At 32.9% G+C, this 16,451-nt stretch overlaps 2 long non-coding RNA genes across 2 annotated transcripts in view; one reads left to right on the forward strand and one right to left on the reverse strand.

Annotated features, from left to right (window-relative positions):
* Positions 1-273: 273 nt before the first annotated feature.
* Positions 274-16,451, reverse strand: part of LOC149788015 (uncharacterized) — a 41,048-nt gene continuing 24,870 nt past the window's right edge. Inside the window, exon 2 of the long non-coding RNA XR_016424134.1 lies at positions 274-1,155. This is a non-coding gene — a long non-coding RNA (uncharacterized LOC149788015). The remainder of the gene's footprint in view (positions 1,156-16,451) is intronic.
* Positions 945-5,804, forward strand: LOC149788016 (uncharacterized). Its single transcript, XR_016424133.1, has 2 exons — positions 945-1,083; positions 5,257-5,804. It is a non-coding gene; the product is annotated as an uncharacterized LOC149788016 (long non-coding RNA).

The following is a 16,451-nucleotide window of genomic DNA, read 5'->3' on the forward strand; positions in this document are numbered from 1 at the left end:
AAGTCATAGAAAACCATGCATTAAATTAACTGAAGCGAGGGTGATATTAAAACTGTAAACCAATAATTAGCAATGTTGTTTTCTCTGTGACACTATTAGGCATGTTTTGACGGCTAAGGCATCAAAATTACAGCCTTTCATTCTTTTTGAGATTGAAGAGTCGAAAATGTATTCACAACTGGATTAGAGTAAGTGATTTTGACGATAAGAGAATCTAGTTTGCCTTGACGATGAAGAAAGACGACAGGTAGTAAAGAAAACCGGAGACTGGCAGACGACATAGTATTTATTGCATGTTTTCTTTGCTGATACGTTGCGTATTTACTTTGTTTTCTGACTCACAAACCAAAGGAGAGAATGTTGCTATGTCTGTAATATTCCGTTGTAGGAACCATTCTTGTCATTTACCTTTATCGCGCCTGTTTCCATAACAGCTTCAAGCAGACCACCGAGTTGTAAGGGAGTGTCCATTTTTTATTACTCGTGCTTTTTCGGCTTTACTCTGTACACATACACACACACACTAAACAATCTGTCCCTGTCACGTCTTAATACACACCTACTCTTTTCAATACATCGATGATTGTAACTTAGAAGAAACATCCAATATTGTATGGAAAACAATCCAGGATCAGTTAATACAACATGAAGATATGAAAAAAATGGATGTGTATTTTGAAGTAATGGCTGATCCTTATTAGAATCGGTATCCGATGTCGTCGGAATGGATGAACTGTCATTTTCAATTTCTTTTTCGGTGAAGATTCGGGTCTACTGGTTAATGTCATTCAAAGACTCACACGTCTATCAAAATTTTAAACGATGGTTATCACAAACTGCACTTCATGTAATATGCGAAAATAAGTATCAAATTCCGATTAATACGTCGCACATGACGTACGTCGCACAATACCGACTCTGTACAATGTTGTTAAAAATTCACAACGTCTACCTTTTAATGGCTTCACGCAGACCAACCACCAGATAAATTGCTGTTTTCTTCCATAGTCTGTATCACCAGAAGAAATGGACGCATCAGTGCCACAGAAGCTCAAAAGAAAGCATCCGAAAGGTTGGGACTGGGTATGTTTTCTCTAATTTATTGACATATTTTGGAGGAGGGTGTTCCTTATTCAGCCTCATTGTGTGTTAATCCTGAAAGAAAGGACAATTTGAATCTAATATTGTCAAAGGATTAATTTTAAAATAGCTTAATTACATGTGGTTTCATGGTTTGACGCTCTATATTCGTCTCTAAAATATAATCACAATTTAATTTTCACGTATATAATGTTAAGGAAAATTGTCGATGTTTCTTTGATGTCACTTTAAGACAACATTTGAAGTTGATACTATATGGTTGCCATTACGAAAATAATTAGAAAGAGTTTACCTTATAAATGAATTGTCTGCATTTAGCCAACCAATGCGTCGTGTTTTACTAGTAATAATTAACGCAGTATATGTGTATATTTTGGAGACTTCATCGGCTATTCAATAGTGTTATTATTATTATTATTACTATTATTATTATTATTATTATTATTATTATTATTGTTGTTGTTGTTGTTGTTGTTGTTGTTGTTTCTTGTATTGTTATCAATCAGATTATTGCTAAGGTTTTAGTCTGTACATATGTTGTTCTCGAATATAAACTTGGTATATGTATGACAGAAGAGTTATATAAATTCATATTATTGACCTTTTACCAGAAATCTTTAGTAAACAATCTCGTCTCGAACAGTAAAATATTTGTTGAAGTTCGACAATGAAGGCTTTTTTCTGTTTTGCTTTATATTGAAACTTAGTACACAAAAAACAATACATTTAACAAATAAAACAAAGTTTAAACACCTTTAATTTAAAAATGTATTTTATTGATTTTGAAAGTCTGAATTTAAATTAAAGTCGACGAAGATTTAATTTGAAGGTATCAAACACATAGTCACTTTTTTAATTAAGAGTTATTTAATTCACTTTTAAATTTATTTCTTTATAAGTGAAATCGCAATAGTTTTAATAAAACTCGTCAAGGACGTAATCTTTCAATGTTGGTTATTGTATAGGTTTGATCTAAGCCGTATATGAATTGTATTCACCAACATTTAGGAACATTTACTATAATGACTTAATAATGATTTTAAATTTAATTTTCTAGCAGCTTGGAAATGTCATTGGGATATTTGAAAAGAGATCTATTGAAGCTTGCGCGTGTCTGTGTGTATGTTTGTGTGTGTGTATGTGTGTATGTGTGCATGTGTGTGTGTATGTGTGTGTGTGTGTGTGTGTGTGTGTGTGTAGAGAGAGAGAGAGAGAGGGATTACTAATGTTTCTTTGTATAAATACTGTCATGTAAAGAATATATAAGGACGATTTTAACTTTCGATTACCCGCAAGCGCTATAAAAACACTTACAGAATGAAATATTTAAACAAGTTTTTCGCGCTGTTACAATGTTTGTCGTAAATTGAAGAAGTCTAGCATGCTACGCTTTGATTTTATCGCATGGTACGTTTTATTTTTTATGCGTGTCTAAAACACTGCTTGCATGTCGTTCAAATTCCTACGAAGAACAAGAGAGATCAAACTTGTGATCGAAGTATTTTTACGTAAAATATTTATTTACTTTAATCAATATCCCATTAAAAACGAAAATAAAAGGAGAAAAATACTTCGGATTTGAGCTGTGTGTCTGCGCTTGATTTGTTAGCATGTATATGAGCTTTGAAAAGTTTGGAGCTTTTAGCATTTTAGCTTTTTTGACATTATATTACACATATTGTGTATTTCTAGGTCATGTATAGTCACAGTGACCTCAGGCAGTTGTGACTAGCTGATTGTTGATTGTTAAATATAATCAGATATCAAACCTCAAGAGGAGACCCATGATATATATTGACCCGTAGTGCATCCTAGCAGTTCATTCGGATCACTTGCCTCAGACGTATGTCGTCTTAGTAATCTACAGAAAATTTCGCAAAAAAGACCCGCAGTCCATTTCGGACTACCTCTGATAGCTTTGTTAATATTATTAGAGTAGTATTGACGGACAACCTGCGAATGGAAAATAGTTCAATGCATTTGTAATTCGCAGTCAATTCTTGTTTCCTAAGTAGCCGAGATGTACGAATATTAGGTTCTGGCATAAATTAGACGTCGAAGTTGCGAATGGCCGGCGCTTATGACCAGGTATATGATTCGGACTAAAACGCCACACAGATGATTTGGTGAATTAGGTTTAGTTGAATCTTTTTCTTTTTTTTGGGGGGGGGGGTAAAGTTAAACAAATGTTTAAAAAAAATTATATTCACATTACCAAAGCGCGCCCCTGCCCTTTTTGTAATTTTTAAAAACGACATGTAGAAAACTAGGATGGGTATATTACCGTACACTGCATAAAATGGTGTAAAAAGACAATACGTTCACAGGCTTGACTGGTATATATCTTTTTATTTTAGCTAAAAATAAGCGGATTCTAATTATTTGTTTGTTATTGGGCTAAAAATAACCTTAAAAGTAGGCCATGGTCAGTCAACTTTAGAACAGTCGGAGCATTCGTTGATAAGCCCTTCAGGTGAGAACTAATGACATATTTTTATATTTTATGATCAAGGTCTGTATTTTAAACATATTTAAATCTAATGTTTGAGCCTGAATTAAAATGTGACCACTTATAAAAATGGCATTAATTTACTTACACATTACACTTCTTAGGACTTCGTATAGAAAAGTAGTCCAGGGTCAGCCAAATATACACCATTCTAAGTTGTCATTAAAAGACACTTAAACTGAGATCCAGTTCCATATTTGAATACCGTGTGATTCATGACTTTACCTTCAAACGATTTAAAGCCATTATTTTCTCAATTAAACTGACCCCGACCCCAACCTCCACCACACAATATTAAATGGGTTTTGAATTTGTTTTTGTCTTTTAAAATCCCATTCCACATTTTATTTTCGTTTTTTTGTAGTGAGGTATTAAAAAAGCAGAATTAGTTTCTATTTTTGGAATTGGGGTGGGGACAAAGCGCATAATAACGACAACAACATAGTTACACCCATTCACAACATTATTTTTGTAAAAGTTCAAACGCTTTTCTAATAAATGATGCAAAAACTACGGATTTCAATATATGCAGAAAAAATGACAAAGCATGTGGGTCTTAAATTCACCATTTTTATCAAATATATATTTCTATGCGAGGATATAAAATACATATGCACAATAATATATTAGGATTTCACATAGCATTAATAATAATAATAATAATAATAATAATAATAATAATAATAATAATAATAATGAAAATAAATAAATAAATAGATAAATAAATAAATTTTCAGCATATTCCTCGAAAGGTAAAAATTGCATGATTGAAATTAATTTTCTACACTTTAGCAATAAGAATGGTAGGTATCAATGAATATTTTGATTGAAAGACAAATACACAGTTTGTGTATCAAAGTACTTGTGTTAACCCTCCTATCTCCTTATTAAAAATATCCACTGTGTCCATTACATGATTTTTAGCTTTAGCTATATTAATGTGACCATTGAACGCAGTGCCCATTCAATTTTAACCTGTCACGTGAAAGATATAAATATTTTCTTTGAGCATGCTTGCTTGTAGCATACAGTTAAAAATGTTTCAATATTAATATCCTAGTTAGTTAGACGGTATTTATCTTACAAACACACAGACACACGAGCACACACAGTCACATAGACACACACAGACTCATAATCGTATGTGCTAAATATGATTGTATTAAAACTCCTTAACATCCATTGATGATTTATCTTCTGCTCGTGTTTTATTAAATAACTATTTCATTGCGTAAGGTCTGGGTATGTTTCTGCCACATCAACCTTACATGCTATAATTTATGCACAAACAGAATTTGCATATAATTTTAATAACTAATGCTATAAATGGGTCAATTAGAAATAAATTTCCATATTAATTTATTAACCAATTTTAACAATGCACCCGTTAGAACTAAGTTTGTCATAATATTTGTTGTTAGAGACCAGAACATGCATTGCAAATGAAAATGGCACGATATACCATATAACTTAGTTTCAAGACTGACCGAGAAAAAAATTGTATTAAGACTTTTGTAAAAAGGTATCAAAATGAACACAGGAATTTGAATTATCATTCTGAAACTAGGGGAACTATTTTAAACTCGAATATATGAAAAATTCTCTGATAGACATATGCATTTTTTTCAATTTTGTTTTTTTTTCAGCATGTAGCAAAATCACTTCTCTAAGTGTAATAATCATCACTGGGGCAACTCTACAAATACACGTATCCTGGAGCACGTGCGTGTTATAGAAAGGCGTTTAAAAGTATCAGCAAGCTAATTCATTTTCAGGATAAGGTATCACTGCAGACCTCCATCGATGCAGGATGTGCGAAAAATACTAACTTCTAATTCAAAGTGATGGAAACAAGAAGAGGACTCGTGTAAAAATTATATATTCCTGTAGAATTCGCCGTGAGTCAAAAGGGACTGTCCACATTGGATGTTTTCCCATTGCTTCCGAAATAGCATAGCCATTTCCAAGGAATACATCTGCGAACCTCTTAAGCAAAACCATCCTACGTATGCGATCAGCTTTGGAGATTTTAGCAGTGCCTGAGAAAGAATCCTTGCCAATATGTTCTGTTCATTCTATTTGTAGATGAATTTATACCTCAACTATTAACTGTTTTCTTGCAGTATAAGTAATTAAATATAAGCTTTAATTTAGAACATTCACTCTAAATTGGAATAAAAGAAAGTCAATTATGGCATTTGTTTCATTTTTGTCATTGAATGCTATATTAAGAGAAAGTTGATGGAACAAACATACAAAGATAAAAATATATATGATATGAGATGAGCCGCAGCAACCATTTTTATTTTATTGAATCCAGTTCGCTCTTTGGTAGACAAAATACACATGTAACTGAACTATAGTGCTGGAATAAATCAAGTATCAAAATAGCCTATTTATTTCATCTTTAATTACTATAATTCTAATAACGATCAGTTAAATAATTTAATTCAATATAATAACTTTGATTATTTGTTCTTAAGAAAGCGCTTTCAATATTCTTTAAAATTACGCACTGCATTATAGATGTAGTAAGTCATGACCAATAGAAGAGAGCAGCAATTACGTCAGAACTCGATGTATGGAACCTGTACCAATCGGGACTGTTCTAAGATCTTTATGTATGGAACCTGTACCAATCGGGACTGTTCTAAGATCTTTATGTATGGAAGACGGTACCAATCTGAACTTTTCGAAGATCTTAACGTATGGAGGCCTGTACTAAACGAAACTGTTCTACGATATTGATGTATGGTGACATATACCAATCGGAACCGTTCTGAGATCTAAAGATCAATATTTTGCAACTGCAGCCCGTTTAATATGCAGAGTCTAAGGAGTTTAAACTGAGAAAACAAAATGTATTCTTGTTTAGCGATAACATTGATAGCATTTACTAAAATCGAGAGCAAAAGTAAAAGCACAATTTGTGCACCTTAAGTTCCATACTCTGTCGTTTATTTTATTGGAATGTAACGAAGTATATACCGATATTTCCACCCAGTTTACCACATCCGTAATATAAACCGGACGAACTCTTACGTGCAAGTTTAAAAAGATCATATTTACTCATACTGAGTCTCTGTGTAAAAGTGTGTTAGTATTTCTCAATTGGCACTAAGGACTGATACTAATATCCCCGGCTTGTACACATACACGCACACGCACTTGAGCCTATCTGGAAAAATTTCAAACACTGTTTTGAGAATTTTAAATTGATTGCTTAGCGAGAGTGGTAAGTGAGGTAAACAGCGCAGATGACGTACATACTGCTGAGGTTTTTACGTCAGCTGCTGCCCTGTACAGTTTAAAGGTTGATGATACAGTAACACTGATTCTTTGATAAAATTAAGATGTGTATTAACTAAAGAGAGAACAACGACGTAACAGAAATTCTAGACCTAGCTTTGAATTTAATAAGCATCAACGGTACATCATGGAAAATAGTTTATCATCGCTTGAAATATATCATATGGTAAATGAAAAATGTGCACATATCTATTTCTTTTTCAAATGTTGGAAATGCAATGCTCGTAAGTCATCCACTGCGATAAAACAACAGCATTTTAAGACGTTAAATGCATACTAATTTAGTAATCCACGCAGCTGGTACCATACAAAGGTATTTAGTGTTTGCGTTTTATTAGTCGATTTCTTCATAGGGAAATTACCGCATGGACCTAGACCCCCAAATATTTGTCTACCAATCATAGGAAGTTAAGTTCTGTGTGTCAAATGTAATTTTTTATGTCTCCATCTATGTTAAATAACTTTTTTATTCTTCGGATATAACTCTTATCACATGCCTCACATTAACGTCTGCCATTCATATCTCTGGTCATTATCAAATCTTTACGGTTCCCAAGATCCGATAATCGCGATAAACTGTGATATTCGTTTTCTTTTCGCGATGGATCTAGATAAATTACTCGCCCCCGCAATGCAGCTCAAAGACTGCGAAGTTCATTTGAAATTGATGACATAAAACATTATCTTGTATATCACTATATTCAAATGTACCACGTGCCCACGTGCTTATCTCGTGCACCAGCTGAGTTTGATTGGACAGCTGATGTGTATGTTGAGATGAAAATAGAGATAAATTCTCTAACCGTCGTACTTAGAAATTTTTCACCTCTCTCACTGCTTCTAGAACTGAATTTTTGAGAGATATGTAAAGAAAAATGAGGTTTATCATAAGAACAGAAAATAAAAAATATCGAACACAAATAAGGACGCACAAATAGTATAACTAAAAGCTAGCATTTGCATATAAAAAGTTGCTAAGAATTTACCGAAATATGATTATACTAAAACAGAATCAAATTAAAATGAGCATTTTAAAAAAAAAAAGTCAGTGAAAGAAAAAAAAATGAAAACAATGAAAAATTTTACTAAATGTTTAACGACAATAGACCGATTACAGTGTTGCGAACAGTTATGACGTGACATAAATTAAAATTATTCTCTGGTTGGCTTTATCCCGACATATATTTTCAGTTTCATAAATTAAACACTTTGTGTAAATGACTAAATGATATTTATAGAAGGTACAGTGTTCTTGTCCCTCACCCACCTCACACCAAAGTGCTCGAATTTCCACCAAAGAGAACTGGGCTCTAAAACAATATCCTTTTTAAATAGCCCTTTCTTAAGTAACACACATACTTCCAAGAATGATGCCGATGTTGGATGAAGTAATCAACCTTTTAATACCGAAACTGAAGGTTAGTCCCAAGAAGGTCGAGTAGTCTTAAATAAGTATTATTTATGTTTCTTTCAACGATGAAAATTTATTAACTCTAATATTAAGAAGTATGGGACATTTTTGTCACTCTTAAACATAGAGATAATGTTAGCAAATCGTTCTAGAATTAACCACATATCTAATATTTAGTGTATATTTGCAGTCAACTCGGTTGTTTTGTATTATCTTGGTTTCTTTCTTTGTTTACTTGTTTGTTTGTTTGGAGGGTTGTTGTTGTTGTTGTTGTTGTTTTCTTTTCTTTTTCACTGTTTTTCTGCGTTCCTTTCTTTCTTGTATACATGTTTCATTTCACGAGGAAACGAATTATACAAAAGTAAATACTATTTATACAGCTATGGTGCACTGCCAGGTCAAAAGCTACGAGGCTACATGTTGTGTTTTTTTTTTTTTTCTTCTTCCTAAAGCCGTATCTGTTACGCTTGGTGGCAACTTCTTAAGTTTAAGTACGGCTGTAATGTCAAAACGAAAACCGATATCATCTTATGGTTTGGATCGATACTTTTACTTGCCGAAAGCTTGATATAAAACATCGCCTTACAAATATCAAGAATACACATATGCATCTGTACTATAGTCATGGACGTGTCAACACAAGGATGCCCTGATGTTTATCAATAAATGGATCACTGATTGCTGGAAGACGGGAGACAGATAGGGGCATCTAAGTATCTGGAATGCGATGTGCTATGAAAATTAAACTCACTCAAGCTACAATAACACGCCCAGTTCATTATGCCCACGGTCGAGAAGTCCATCTACCATCGATTAACGTACCCTGTGGGCATTTTTACATATTATTCTTATATTTACATTAAATGTCAATCTACAATTACGACCTCCGTTGTGATGAGTGAAGAAAGAGGAAATCATCTCTAACCCAACATTCCGCTTGCAGATCTTATTTAGCGACGATATTTCATTGGTGTCGAATGGTTCAAAGAGAAATGTGCTATTAGAATGCTTTCTTATATTCTTTTATTATACCGCTTCCAAATGCAAGGCGCCATGCAAGTAATTGAGCGGCCGTCATTGGCTAAATATTTCTGACAGGAACAGAGGGAAATATAATGCGGTACCTAATGTCGCTTATTCGTAGTCAGGATCATGTTCGTGTACTGACGGCCCTACAATGACTTACCTGTCAACACGTATGTATCAAAAACGTGCCTCAAAGACATGTATTGTATAACCAGATCAGCTTCATTTATGGTATCCAGGTTCATTCACTTAACGTTTCGTATAGATGCACAATATAACTGCATGCTTCTTGAAGACATTTTAGTTCCTCGAGATACTAAGATACAACAATTACAAAAGAATGACGCTACTAATGACCTAAGGACAAACTATTTTTGTAATAGGCTCATAGGATGTGTGCCTTATTCTGGAACCTCGTCAAAATGCGCTTTGTCTCTTCTAACAAATAAAATATTTGATCTTCAAACAAACAATTAGTTTAATTGAATAAATAAATAGAGGGAAAAACTATACCAAATGAACGTCCCTATACTGACTGCTAATGTTAATAGTCCTTTAAATATATTACACTGTATACAAATAACCACATATTGTAAACTAGTTGCAATCTAAAGCTAACAAAAAGCATATAGTTACGTCTAAAGTAAAAATACTCAAATACCACAAAGTTGAAAAAATTCATGAAACATCTAGAATCCCAGACAGACTGCAAATATTCTTTTGACCATAACAATTTTTGAAAACTGGCAATTAGAATACAAAAATACTGCAAGTACATAGCTTAACTTCAGCCTTATCTATAAAATTGGTGAACATTACTTAGATTTGTTCGATTAATGATGATTAATAATGAGGACTCGTGGGTCGGTGGTTCTTCCCGGGGTTTTCCCGGGTTCTTCCTCCACTATTAATACTGGCCGCCATGCATAGCCTATCGTGTGCTGAAAAATGACGTTAAACCCAACAACAATAACAATAATGAGGAACACTGATTAATAAGAGCCTGCGCCTTTTGAAAAGTACAGCGAATGAGCTGCTTTTCACAGTAGGAAACATGGACTGCGTGCGGATCCAAACGAAGGAAAGTTAGTTTGTCTTTTTTTATGCGACATACCTGAATATCTTAATCGTAAAACGTGCTTCAAGTCTATCTGCGGATATGGTGTGCATAACAGTGTGTCTACACGCAAATTCCGCATTTGAAACTATTTGACTGAAAAACCGATGTGTCCGGACGTATATACTAAGGGGATTGTTAAATAATATCTATTAATTATCTGTAATCTTGCGGATCTAATAACGCTATAGCGTCTATAAAGAGTTCTGGCGTTGATATTCATTTGAAGATTTCTTTTTCTATTATATTTCATTTATTTTAAGCATGCTTCAACAAACTTGATAACAAATATATTTTTGAAAGGAAAGTAAAGAAACTCAATTTGAATATGTCCAGAGGAAACTAAAGTCAGATGTAGAAGAATGAAATGGAACAAGACTAAATGAAACAGAATGAAATGGAAAAAGACTAGATATAAAGCAACGAAATTGAAAAAGACTAGATATAAAACAATGAAATGGAAAAAGCCTAGATATAAAGCAAAGAAATCGAAAAGGCTAGACATAAAGCAATGAAATGGAAAAAGGCTAGATATAAAGCAATGAAATGGAAACATGCTAGATATAAAGCAATGAAATGGAAACATGCTAGATATAAAGCAATGAAATGGAAACATGCTATATATAAAGCAATGAAATGGAAAAAGACTAGCTGTAAAAGCAAGAAATTGAACAGGACTAGATTTAGAACAATGAAATGGAACAAGTTTAGATTTAGAACAATGAAATGGAACAAGTTTAGATGTAGAAGAATGAAATGGAACAACACTATATGTAGAAGAATGAAATGGAACAACACTAGATGTAGAAGAATGAAATGGAAAAACACTAGATGTACAAGAAAGAAATGGAACATCACTAGAAGTAGAGCAATGAAAGGGGAAAACATAAGATGTAGAGCAATGGAATGGAACAAGCTACATGCAGAGCAATGAAATGGAACAACACTAGATGTACAAGAATGAAATGGAAAATCACTAGAAGTAGAGCAATGAAATGGAACAAGACTACATGCAGAGCAATGAAATGGAACAACACTAGATGTAGTGCAATGAAATGGAACAACACTAGATGTAGTACAATGAAATGGAACAACATGAAATGTACAAGAATGAAATGGAACATCACTAGAAGTAGAGCAATGAAATGGAACAACACTAGATGTAGAAGAATTACATGGAACAACACTAGATGTAGTGCAATGAAATGGAACAAGACTAGATGTAGTGCAATGAAATGGAACAACACTAGATGTAGTGCAATGAAATGGAACAAGACTAGAAGTAGAAGAATGAAATGGAACAACACTAGATGTAGTGCAATGAAATGGAACAAGACTAGAAGTAGAAGAATGAAATGGAACAACACTAGATGTAGAGCAATGAAATGGAACAACACTAAATATATAGCAATGAAAGGGGAAAACAGATGTAGAGCAATGAAAGGGGACAACATTAGATGTAGAGCAATGAAATGGAACAACACTAAATGTAGAAGAATTACATGGAACAACACTAGATGTAGACGAATTAAATGGAACAACACTAGATGTAGATGAGTGAGATGGAACAACACTAGATGTAGTGCAATGAAATGGAACAAGACTAGAAGTAGAAGAATGAAATGGAACAACACTAGATGTAGTACAATGAAATGGAACAACACTAGATGTAGAGCAACGAAAGGAACAAGACTACATGTAGAGCAATGAAATGGAACAACATTAAATGTAGAAGAGTGAGATGGAACAACACTAGATGTAGCGCAATGAAATGGAACAACACTAGATGTACAACAATTAAATGGAACAACCCTAAATATAGAAGAATGAAATGAAACAACACTAGATGTAGAGCAATGAAATGGAGCAACACTAGATGTAATGCAATGAAATCGAACAACAGTAAATGTAGTGCATTGAAATGGAACAACACTAGATGTATAGCAATGAAAGGGGAAAACACTAGATGTAGAGCAATGAAAGGGGAAAACACTAGATGTATAGCAATGAAAAGGGAAAACACTAGATGTAGAGCAATGAAAGGGGAAAACACTAGATGTAGAGCAATGAAAGGGGAAAACACTAGATGTAGAGCAATGAAAGGGGAAAACACTAGATGTAGAGCAATGAAAGGGGAACACATTAGATGTAGAGCAATGACATGGAACAACACTAGATGTAGAGCAATGAAAGGAACAACACTAGATGTAGTGCAATGAAATCGAACAACACTAAATGTAGTGCAATGAAATGGAACAACACTAGATGTAGTGCAATGAAATCGAACAACACTAGATGTAGAGCAATGAAAGGGGAAAACACTAGATGTAGAGCAATGAAAGGGGAAAACACTGGATGTAAAACAATAAAATTGAACAAGACAAGATGTAGAGCAATTATATGGAACAAGACTATCGAGCATTGAAATAGAACACGACTAGATATAGAAGAATGAAGTTGAACTAAATGTAGTGCAATGAAATGGAACAACACTAAACGTAGAGCAATGAAATGGAACAACACTAGATGTAGAGCAATGAAATGGATCAACACTAGATGTAGAGCAATGATATGGAACAAGACTAGATATCGAAGAATGAAATGGAACAAGCCTAGATGTAAAAGAATGAAATCGAACAAGACTAGGGCAAAAAAAAGAAAAGTCAGCAATTCATGCCCAATAATACCTAGGTATTTGTAGACTCACATCACTAAATTATAATAACTAACTTGTCTGACTTGCGACTTTGGTGATGACTTTTCACTGTTCTTATCTGACACAGTCTATTTTCCTTATTTTGCTATACTAGTATTTAAAGTCAATAAATGGGAATGTTTTTATCCGGTTTCACACATAAGCGTGTGCTCCTGTATTTTATGGGTTTTATACCGTTCTTTCTGAACTCGCTAGCTTGTTCTAATATTTATGTATGGCTTTTGTTTGCTGTGTGGTTTGATTTTTGATATGGGTGGGGTGGAGAGGGTCTGTTTGTTTTATTTGAAAACTTTTCATTTACAATTGGGAGAGGAGTTAATTAGATGATTTACTAGTTTCTGAGCACCAAGAATGACAATATATGGAAATGTAAAGAGCATTGTCATCTTTCTTCTATAATGTAGTAATTTGTAATACATTTGTAATACTTGCCGGAATAAATACCGGAAAAGGGAAGCTTGTTTTAACTTATTAAATCGTAAATTATAACCTTTTTGTGGAACGGTAAATATTAATATATTCTTAAAATATTAGTTTCTTTATTGCAATTTTAAGATGTAATTGAAAGTGAACATTGTATATGTTATTGGACTGTATTAGGCGATTTACGCGTGAACATTGCATGCGAACATATAAAGCAGCAATTCCTCGATTTTTCTTAACATCATTTTAAAAAAATTAATAACTTTTGTATTATATAGAAAATAATGAAAATATCGATCATTTAATTAGTATTTAATGAATATTAGGTTGTTCTGTACAAAATATTAAATCAACAGCAGAATAATAACATTTTAATATTTCTAAATATAGTCAATAGGGTTTATTTTCTTTCTTTTTTTCTTTTTCTTTGTTCAGTGCTGGTTTAATGAGTACTTGAAAATCTGCCAGCGACAGAGAAATTTAAATAGTGGAATAAAATTATATAAAATTAAACTCGTTCGAGTAAATAATGCGTGTTGTGATTGTGGAAGTCAGTTAATAGTATCAAATAAAGAATACATTTAAAACCCTTGTCTACACGAGTTGTTCGTGGTTGATAGCTGGAGTTTTTAGCATTATCTCTATCAACTTTAATGCCCTTTTTGAACCCGCTATAATGGGTACCTCTTACGAAAAACTTCAGGGCAAAGGACTAAATATTTGCAACATATGCCGGTCGACCTCTACAACAAAACTTTATGATATTATCGAAGACATCTGTCAATCAGAGTTGTAACTTAACATATCGGTATATCAAACTATTGTTTTCTGTCATTTAGGAAATTCTTCAATCAAGGTTGACTCCGTTCTGTCTGGCACTATAACCAACTTAAGATGCTACATTTTTTACATTTGTCAGGATGCTTTTGTAAAACTTTTTGGACTTAAATATCAGCACGTGCTTTAAAGAAATAAATTACAGTAAGTTCAAATTGGTATATCGTAATATTTCAAAAATCTTTCATTGAATTAGCTATAATACAAGAGTCCTAACACATTGCGCCCGATGTACTCATATATAAATATATATATATATATATATATATATATAGAGAGAGAGAGAGAGAGAGAGAGAGAGAGAGAGAGAGAGAGAATGTACTGCCAGAAAAGAACGGTGAGAGATTCAGAAACCCTAGAAAGGTAGAAAATCACTCTCTCTCTCTCTCTCTCTCTCTCTCTCTCTCTCTCTCTCTCGTCACTGAACTTATATTTTAATATGCCTCCTATACAAAAATATCTCAAAAATCATACAAACAAAATAAAGCATGGAATGCTGAAAATTACCAAAGGATTTATGTACTCCAATGATGAACTACAGAGTAAAATTGCTCTGGGGAAATCAGTCAAATTGAGTCCTGGGAACAACAGTCAAATTCAATCTAGGGAAAAAGAGTCAAGTTGTATAATATTTTAGTCTCTTCTACTGCGGTGATATGAGTGATACATGAAGCTAGCAATTACCAGTATATAAAGACTGTACAGCAAACGTGTAATACAAAGAGATAAACCAAGATACGTAACCAAAACCATGAAACTATGAATAACCATGACACTGGATTAAAGGATTCAGTGACAGAAGGAATTACAGGTGGTTGTTAGATTCAATTTTACATTTTGCATGCAATTGTAAAGCACCTTGATGACTTTCTCATTTTGCATACAAATATGAAACACGTTGATGACTTTCTCATTTTGCATACAAATATAAAACACATTGATGACTTTCTCATTTTGGATACAAATATAAAACACGTTGATGACTTCTCATTTTGCATATAAATATAAAACACGTTGATGACTTCCCATTTGGCATACAAATATAAAACACCTTGATGACTTTCTCATTTGTTTGACATTCATTTGCCTACAGTTATTCATATCGTCAATTTTAATAGATTGTCAACGCAATATTCAAACAATCCATCGACATAATGCATTGGTCATTCAAATTATCTTGCATAAAGATATACAATTGAGCCTGCACTCCTTTGCAGCAGCAGGTAAAATGTTAAAGGTAGATAACTCTTATCCACCTTATTGGTCGCGCCACAGATGGAATTCATCAACGATCACGAAGTCCTTATCTGACATACATACGTTCTTTCAATATATAACAAGTAGTAATATATTAACACATCGTTGGTGATGATAATAATTATTATTATTATTATTATTATTATTATTATTATTATTATTATTATTATTATTATTGTTGTTGTTGTTGTTGTTGTTGATGGATGATGTTGTTCTGGTTCTGTTACTATGATGTTGTCATGCACGATTATTGTGTTGTGAATCGTTATGTATATGTCATGATATTTTTGGGGAAGGTTTATTTATTTCAGGAAACATAATTGTATCATTTTGAGTAAACAAAGCAAAATGAGTTGCTGTTGTTGTTGTTGTTGTTGTTGTTATTATTATTATTATTATTATTATTATTATTATTATTATTATTATTATTATTATTATTCAAATAGGTAACATGAGTCCCAAAATATCATGCTAACGTAAAGATCAGATAAAAACATGGATCTAAGATTCATTTTTTAAATGTTAGAGGGTATTATATATGTAAATAAGACATTTTTGATCAAAACAAATATGAACAACCATTCTAGATAGTACTTCGAGAAAATACCCGTTTCAAAGTAGGAAATTATGTAGCAGTATGCGCCACCAGGAAAGTTTTCCCGCTGCTCTCATTTACTGACTTTGTGAAACGTTCGAAGATAAAATTTTAGTGTATTTAATTTTTGTTTATAAAAAACATCAATTT

The sequence above is a fragment of the Sinohyriopsis cumingii genome, chromosome 11, assembly GCF_028554795.1.
Source record: "Sinohyriopsis cumingii isolate HCF-2022 chromosome 11, ASM2855479v2, whole genome shotgun sequence".
Classification (NCBI taxonomy): domain Eukaryota; kingdom Metazoa; phylum Mollusca; class Bivalvia; order Unionida; family Unionidae; genus Sinohyriopsis; species Sinohyriopsis cumingii.